Raw genomic sequence first — 8,778 nt, forward strand, 5'->3', positions numbered from 1 at the left:
GGGGGCGGGGGAGGCAGGGCTGAGGGGACAGGGAGACTCTGGAGGCAGGCCTTGCTGCATGCCTGCCACCCCGGCAGGGCTGAGGGGACTGGGCACCGCCATCTTTGAGGGTGTGGCAGTCTATTAGCATATTCCCTCCTTATTGGCTGTGGGTGCCACCATCTTTGTGATGGTGCGAGGGTCAATTAGCATATTCCTTCTTTATTAGATAGGATAATGTGATCGCCCCACAAATTGTAGCAATCATGTCACCATGCAGAAATGTCAAATCATTATATTGTACATCTGAAATTAATATAACATAGTATTATATACCAACTACGCCTGAATTAAAATAAGTTAAAAAGTTTTAAAAAATTTAAATGAAGCCAAATTTAACACCTGTAAGACTCATTCCCAACAGTATGTCTCTTTCTTTCTATGTCCATGGTTTTCAACGATTTGATTCTGCTTTCAAATTAAGCACAAGGAATTCTTATAGGATTCTGAGCAGATGAAGAAGCTTCTTGAAATTGAAGATCAATTTGAAGGGAAAGACTTCATGAGAAATAAGATTGGAGACAAACAGAATTTTTTTAAAAATGATATTTCCTGCAGGAAAATGAAAATCAAACACTGACTCCCCTCTCATTTAACCACAGGTGAAATCCCCTGGATTCTTGTACCCATCAGAAAAGAGGGACAGTCTAGGATCCTTGCGAGCAAGCTGTTCAATCTCTGCTTGCCTGACAGCAGCTTCAAAGGCAGGATACCTGGAAGAGAAATTTGTGGCCCCAAGAAATCGAGACATCGAACTGGGCTGTCAGTGACAGCTATTTTGAGCTACTGAAAAATTGCTGATAGAAGGAGAAAGTACCCTTCCCTCTTCCTTCATCAAATCATGTAAAACAAACTGGGACAAGATGCTGTCTGTTCAGATGATGTGAGTGAGAAGCAGCTGTCACAGAAGACATAAATTGAGTGAGATCTTAAAAGACTGCTCATGCTGCAGAGAGAGACGTGAAAGGAGCTGGAGTGGCATCAGCAAAGGGAGGGAAGGATGAACCTGCATGGAGTGATGAGAGGGGTCCGTCCTGTGCTGAGACCATCGGGTGTGAGAAGGAGGATGGGGAAAACAAAACTAGAAGATGGATTGGTACCTGATTCCTTTGACCTCAGGAGACCCTGACAACCAAAACATCATTCCTTATGGTGATAAGATAATAGAAGATTACAAAGAATTTGGAACGGGGCCCTGTTGAGTTCACCTCCTCTTTTTCTGTAAGCTTATTTGGTTGTGATCATAACATGTAGTGGGTGGACCTGGATCCTGGGAAGAGCAGAACTGATTGTGTGTTGGGGAGAGAAGAAGGAATTTTTATAGGAGTCAGTGCTATAGGTTGAGTTGTGTTCCCACCTTCAATTCCTATGTTGAAGTCTTAATCCCTCAGTACTTCAAAATGTGTCTTGGTTGGACATAAAATCTTTACAGAGGTAATGAAGTCAAAGTCAGGTCTTTAAGGTGGGCCCTAATCCAATATGACTGGAGTCCTTATAAGAAGGGGAAATTTGGACATAGAGACATACACATATGGAGAACAATATGAGCAAAAAGATGGCCATCTACAAGCCAAGGAGAGAGGCATGGAAGAGATCCTTCCCTCATGGCCCTCAAAAGGAAGCAACCCTGCCAACACCTGGATTTTGGACTTCTGGACTCCAGAACTGTGAGACAAGACATTTCTGTTTCTGAAACCACCCAGTCTGTGGTACCTTGTTGCAGCAGTCATAGCACACAAATATAGTTGGCCAGTGCTAGCACCCTCCCTCTTCTTTCCTTCAGGCAAGGGTGGAGAAGAGAAGATAAGGATTTTCAAGACTCTGCAAAGCAAGATGGGTTTCTTCTGGTATAATACCTGGAAACCCCAACAGTGTTTACATAAATGAAACAACTGGCCCACAGCTCAGCTGACCCAGTGATTTCTGCCAGCTTAACAAGTCATGTTCATCAGCCCATGATTACTGTGCATTTTCTGTGTGATCAGGTGCAAACTGGCCAAATAATCTAGTAGAAATGTGTCATGATCAATTCTGTGCCTGCCTGCAGAAACACTCCAGTGAGCTAGGCTGAGAGGTAGTGAGTGTTGAAAGTCATCCTTGAGGTTCCTGCAAGCACTTCTGTGGCTGGGCTCTCGAGTCTCTAGCCATAGTTATTACTGATTATAGGGGTTGAGAAGGAGGCAAGGCTTGGGTCAAAACTGTTGCCTAAGATGCTCTCCTTTGGGTTGAATGGAATCTTTTCACTGGATTTCCCTCCATTTGAGAAGGACAAGTTGTTCAGAAGAGAGCAATCATTCATATTTCCTTTAGTGTTAAATGATTCTTTGAAAGTGTTGTTTTTCTTTCTTTCTTCCTAAAAACATGTAGAAAATAAATGCTAATTAAGATACAATTATCCTACTAGTTGATCAGTTTACTTAATGTGCCAAATTGATTCTTATTAGAGGAGCAATCTGGCAACAGCATAGTAAACTATTGGAATGAGCCAATATGTGACTTAGAGAATACACACATGTGTGTGCACATACACACTGAATTTGGACGTGCCCCACACCCTCTTTCACTTATGTATTCATTGAAGCCTTCACCTTTCCTGTGGCTGCTTCTCTAACCATGTGTCTTACAACATCTCCTCTAAGTCTCAGGTGCAATGGTGTGTTTCCAGTCTCTGCTACTCAGTCAAGTCTCACAGTGCTTCAGATCCCGATAGGCCTATTGGAACAGTCAATCAAAGTAATAGGAAAGGGAGAAAGTGATATATGAGAATGAAAGGCAAAGAGACATGTCTAAAGGCAATGAGCTCTGTAGAGGTGGGCAAATTTGGACTCATGTCACGTTACTCACATATCCTCTTCTCACAGGCCTCCCAAATTATTTCTTCAAAAGATCTTTCGACCCATCAGGGAGAGGTCCCTGCAAACCTAGCTTTTCTGAAAGGCAATACAGTGTGGACGTTGGAGTCAGGCCAACGTGACTTGTAATCCCAGATCCACCATTTACTAGCTTTGTGAACTGAGGCAAGTTGTTTTTAACCTCTTGAGTCTCAGTGTTCTTAACCTTAACCATAAACTTTATTTTTTTAATTTCTTTATTGGTTAAGGCTTAACCATAAACTTTAACCTCAACCTTAAAAGGGGCATAAAACCCATCAACAGCAAAGTGGAAAGATAAATTGTTGTATATTCACTTATTGGAATATTCTGCAGTTGTAAGGATGACAAATCTACAACCTCATACAATACATGATACAATTACACAGTACAACTACATACAACAATATGAATGAATGTCACAAGCATAATACTGAGGGAAAGAAGCCAGATACAAAAGGGTACTTATTGTATAATGCCCCCTATATATCGCTCAAAGCTTGGTGAAATGAACTTATGTTATTTGAGGTTGAAATAGTGGTTACCCTTGAGGGAGTGTGACTGGGTGTGGGTGGGAGAGGGCTGGAGGAGTTCTGGTTTTTGTTCTGGGTGGTGGTTACGTGGGTGTGCTCCGTTTGTGAAATACACTGAGTCCCATACTTAAAATTTGTGTTAATTATCTGTATGTATGTTATACTTTAATAAAAAGTTACTAAAAAAACACACACCCAGATCATAACAGTATCTTGCTCATAGAGTGTGAGGATTAAATGAAATAATAAATGGAAAATACTTAGTCATAGTAAGTGCTTGCTATATGTTAGAAATTTATTACCTGATGAAGACGTTGGTGACAACTTTAGTTGCTGTGACATCAGGCTGTGCTGTGGCACTCTGAGTCTTAAATAGGAAGGCCCAGTTCTTCATTAGAGGCAAACCCATAGCACAGTGTCTCATTCAGAGGCATGCATTTCAGTGCAAAGTGAGGGGAGGGGTGATAAAAGAAAAAAAAATCAGCCTTGAGCACTCTAATTTGGAGTAACATAGTCCTTTAACCATTTTTTAAACATTGATTAACAAAACAAAACAAAACAAAATCCACCCTATGTCCTCCGAGCGAGCGTGCAAAAATAACTTGGCAGAAATGAGCAGGCGTTTCTGCTGTTCTCAAACTGGTTTCCACTTCCTCTGGTTTCCTCCTTCGATAAAAATAGCAGTTTAATCTATTGACAGATAAAAGCCTTTCAAAGCACTAACTCCATTTGGAGCTGTTGCTCTTCATTGTTGATTTTCTATAATACAGATGTTTTTGGCATAATGTATTCTCCCGAATGTCCCCTGTCAGCTCAGTAAAGAAGACAAACAGCAGCCTGATCCTGAAAACAGGGCCTCTCCAGAAACCAGCTGACATAGCTCAATGGAGCTTCACCCCACATAAAGATTTTAATAAACAGACCTTGCTGGTCAGCATATTGCTCCAGCATATTTAAACACATCATGTGCTTTCTGCTCCTCTTTACAATTCTGCAGCTTTTGCACAAAACAAGTTCTGGGTTAAAAGAATGTAGTGTGTCTCGGGGGGAGGGGAGGGGAGAGAAATGCCTCTTTTCTACATGTCACTAGAGAGCCACGAAGTGACAGCGTTATACAGCAAAGCCCAAGGTTAAGTCCGAGGGCTCAAACCTGTAACTTCTGCAGCTGAGTTCAGCATAAAGAAGCCTGTTCCTGACCCACTGGTCTCCTCAAGTGTGTCTCTTCTTGGTTCTCCTTGTCTTCTTTCCTTTACATGCTATGCTAGAACCTCATCTGTTTTTCATGCATCCATGGAGTCTATCTGGCTCTTGAGTCAGATTCCCTCCATTCCAGTCCTGGCTCAGCTGGGCAGTCAAGACCTCTGTGAATTTAACATCTCATGTAACTTTTCTTAGCCTGAGATCTCTCATTTGAAAACTGAGGACCATAGGGGATCTACCTCTTAGGGTTCTTATGAGGATTAAATGTGGTCTTGTGTGTAGAGCTCTTAGAACAGTGCTTGGCCGACATATAGTGCTCACAGCTCATAGTTCAGTAAATAATGGTTATTCTCTAGTTCCTTTCCAAACCCATATCCATCTCTGTGCAGTCACTCACCCTGCACAAATTAGAGAGGTAAACCCATCAAGAGAGAGGTTACCTAACTGCATTCAGGGAGTATTAAACTGGAAAGATAATTCCTCAATCAAGAGCAGAGTTTGGGAGCTAATGGTTTTCTCAACTTTGGCAGCTCTAACTGAAATTTGGGGCCAGATAATTATGGTGGTAAGGGGCTATTCAATGTAGGGTGTTTAGCAGCATCCCTAAGTTCTACCCACTAACTGCCAATAGCGTGCCCCCAACACCCAAGGGTGACAATCAAAACATCTTCAGACATTGCCAAATGTCTCCTGGGGGCAAAAGTGTCACCTATGGTTGAGAACCATTGGGCTAAACCAAGGCTCCTACAACAAGGAAGGCATAATAAGTGAACTATCAAGAGGGGGTGGAGTGAGTTAGCCGAAAACAAGTGCCTTCCTTATCACTATGCTGATCTCCAGGTGGTTTACTACTCTTTCAGCAGTGCCCTCCTGAAAACTTCCGTTCCACGGGAGTGTGGGAAAGAAGAACAATAGAAGAGGAAGGGATTCCACTACCAAAAGCCTATAAAAATGTGTGATGTTAAGTGAAACAAGAACCATGTTACTTCGCTCATATGTGGGATATAAAGCAGGAAGCAACAGATGAACAAACAAACAATAAAAAATCTCATTGACACAGACAACAGTGTGGTGGTTAGCTGAGGTGAAGCGAGCATGGGGGCAGGTATAAGAGGGTAAAGGGGATCAACTATATGGTGACAGAAGGAGACCTGACTTTGGGTAGTGAGCACACATGCAATAACAGATGATTATTATAGAATTGCACATTTGAAATTTATTTAATGTTATTGACCAATGTCACCCCAATACATTTATAATTTTTTTAAGTTTAAATCTCTACCATATCTCTGCTTTTCCATTTACTCTTGGAAGATATATTTACAGAATTTCATCAAAATTTCTTAGTTTTTTTCCTTCACCTATTTCCAGCTTCTCGATTGTGTTAAGTTCATGAGAATGACACTTAAGTACTTTCACTTTTCCATCTCCCCACTTATTTTTATAAACCATAGGGGAAAAATGCAATAAAAATTTCCAAATAATTGCAGAAACATTGCTGTGCAGATAAAAACGGCAACACTGCCAAAACTCATCTCTTGGCTGACAGCACCACCATGCAATAGCTCAAAGTGTTCATTCTCAGATGATTTATAGAGATCTGAGTTTGGCATACAAAAACTAGTTGAGAGGTGTTGGTGTGCAATGTGTGAATGAATGGAGTATAGAGACGTTTTCAATTTATGCAAGTTGAAAACTACCAGTGATTATGAGAAGGTGAGTTATGGGCACTAGGTCATTGTATGTATTTTATATTCTTAATTAGGTCATAAGTACTTTAAGGGAAAGAAAGGACTTTCAAAAAAAATTGTTCAGAACCCTCTCTAGTATGCCTGCAATAAACACTTGTTAAATTCTAATTTAGTGAGCAATGGGTGGAATAAAATTAATAGTTTCTTTAAAGCAAGGATGCAAAACTTAAGAATTTCTTAAATTTTTAGATCCAAAAGTATTTTGTGGGTGGTTAAGGAATGCTGTATGTATTGTCTGTAAATATATATATATAAATTTATCTCTACATATGTTCATTGTGAAATGTAAATCTTTATACATTAGTTTTATTTGTTGTGATCATTTAGGTCTTTCTTAATCAAGTTTCTCCTGGTTTCTAACAACAGAAATCAGCTTGAACTGGTTTGAGCAAAAATGTAGATGTAGAGAGGATATTGGAATGTTGCAGAGTCTAAGGGCTATAGGGCTTCTTGAGAGATTGTAATGAGGGCTTAGGGGTGCCAGGAGGAATTCAGGGAGGTCCCTCTTTGTGTTTCTGATCTTTGTTTTCCTCTGGCATTTTTCTCTCTCTGTAAAAATGCAGGAAGATGGCCTTATAGCTGCTTAGTTTACCTCTCTTCCAGTACCCACCCAGCCCAGTTAGCTATCTTGATCCCAATTTTAAGTACCCAGGAAAGATAGTGTGATTGGTCCAGCTTGGGTCATTGTCCATCCCTGCCATAGTCAATTATAACCAGTCTAATAAGGGGTGGAGGGTAGTCATGCGATCCAAGCCTGTCTTGGGGCTTAATTCTGTGGATGTGGGTGTGATTTTCAGAGAAAGGAGATTAAGTTGTTGAGGACAGACAACCTCAAAGATGTATCACACTTATGTTTATAATGCATCGCGGTGAAAATCTTAAGCAAATGTCTAGCAATATTTTCTAGTTCCATTGTCTTTTTCTTGCTACAGAAAATTAGTAGGTTTTAAATGTGTTTATTGACTAATTGATTAATCTGAGATTTGCCCAATTATAAAATGAAAGCAACCTGTGAGGTTTCAAGTTTCAGACCAGTGAGTTTGATAATAGTGTGACTAGGCCTTTGGTATCATGAGAATGTGATTTGTCTTTGAAAATGAAGTAAAGTATTTGTGAGTTTTCCAGGCTGCTGTTAACAAATCACCACGAACTGGGGTGGCTTAAAATAGAAGAAATTTATTTTCTCACAGCTCTGGAGGCCAAAAGTTTAAAATCAAAGTGTTGGCAGGGCCTGGTACTTGTTCAGAAGGTTCTAGGGGAGAAAAATCCTTCCTTGTCTCTTCCAACTTCTGGTGACTACAGGCATTCTCTGGCTATAGGGTCATGATTCCAAGGTCCTCCTCCATCTTCCACGGCCTTCTCTTCTTCTCCATGTGTCTGCTCTCTGTGTCTCTTATAAGGACACTTGTCATTGGATGTAGGAACCACTGGGATTATTCGGCTGTTTCATCACCAGATTCTTAATTACATCTGCAAAGACCCCTTTTCCAGGTAAGGTCACATTCACAGGGTCCAAGACATACTTTACAGAGGCCTCCATTCAACCTGCTATGTAAGGTGAAATGGACTGACCAATCAGCCTTCCTGCACTTTGCTTACTGCATCCACATCTTGCTTAGGACGGTGCTACCCAAGAGGTGCAGCTGCACTAGCGGACCTGAGATTTGGAACCCCTGGAGCAGGATGGGAGGTGATGAGGTACCATGGACAAAGTCTGGGACAGCAGGAGCCAATAAGCTGGTTACCCTAGGCCAGTGGTCGGCAAACTCATTAGTCAACAGAGCCAAATATCAACAGTACAATGATTGAAATTTCTTTTGAGAGCCAAATTTTTTAAACTTAAACTATATAGGTAGGTACATTGTTATTAACTTAATTAGGGTACTCCTAAGCTGGCCTTTGCTAAAAAACGTCCTCAATCTGATTGAGGTACGTTCGCTGAGGTCGACCCCTTCCAACTCTCCCATCCACACTCGTCTTGTATACTTGTTTCAGATAGACGAGTGTGGATGGGAAAGTTGGAAGGGGTCGACCTCAGCAAACGTACCTCAAAACAGTGTACCTCCCCAGCGCTGCATATCCTGCGGCCCGCCTGTGCTACGTCTCCCGTCGCCCGACTGACCGACACCCCCCACTTCTTCTAACGCCACTTCTTCAAAATAGACTAGTCCAGGCCGAAAACCAACTTCTGCGCATGGGCCACGAAGTTTCAATTGCACTGTACGTGTGCGCCCGCACGTGGTATTTTGTGGAAGAGCCACACTTAAGGGGCCAAAGAGCCGCATGTGGCTCTCGAGCCAGGGTTTGCCGACCACTGCCCTAGGCTAACAACCAGTGCATCATGCTGACATCTTCCCAAATGAGACCAATAGAGAGAATCCACCA

At 41.6% G+C, this 8,778-nt stretch overlaps 1 long non-coding RNA gene across 1 annotated transcript in view; it reads right to left on the reverse strand.

The window, feature by feature from the left end:
• The window catches only part of LOC106728187, an 18,031-nt gene extending 9,504 nt beyond the window's left edge, over positions 1 to 8,527 (reverse strand). The window contains exon 1 of the long non-coding RNA XR_001364458.1: positions 8,441 to 8,527. This is a non-coding gene — a long non-coding RNA (uncharacterized LOC106728187). The remainder of the gene's footprint in view (positions 1 to 8,440) is intronic.
• Between the last annotated feature and the right edge of the window lie 251 nt (positions 8,528 to 8,778).

Source organism: Myotis brandtii, unplaced genomic scaffold (genome assembly GCF_000412655.1).
Source record: "Myotis brandtii unplaced genomic scaffold, ASM41265v1 scaffold56, whole genome shotgun sequence".
NCBI lineage: Eukaryota > Metazoa > Chordata > Mammalia > Chiroptera > Vespertilionidae > Myotis > Myotis brandtii.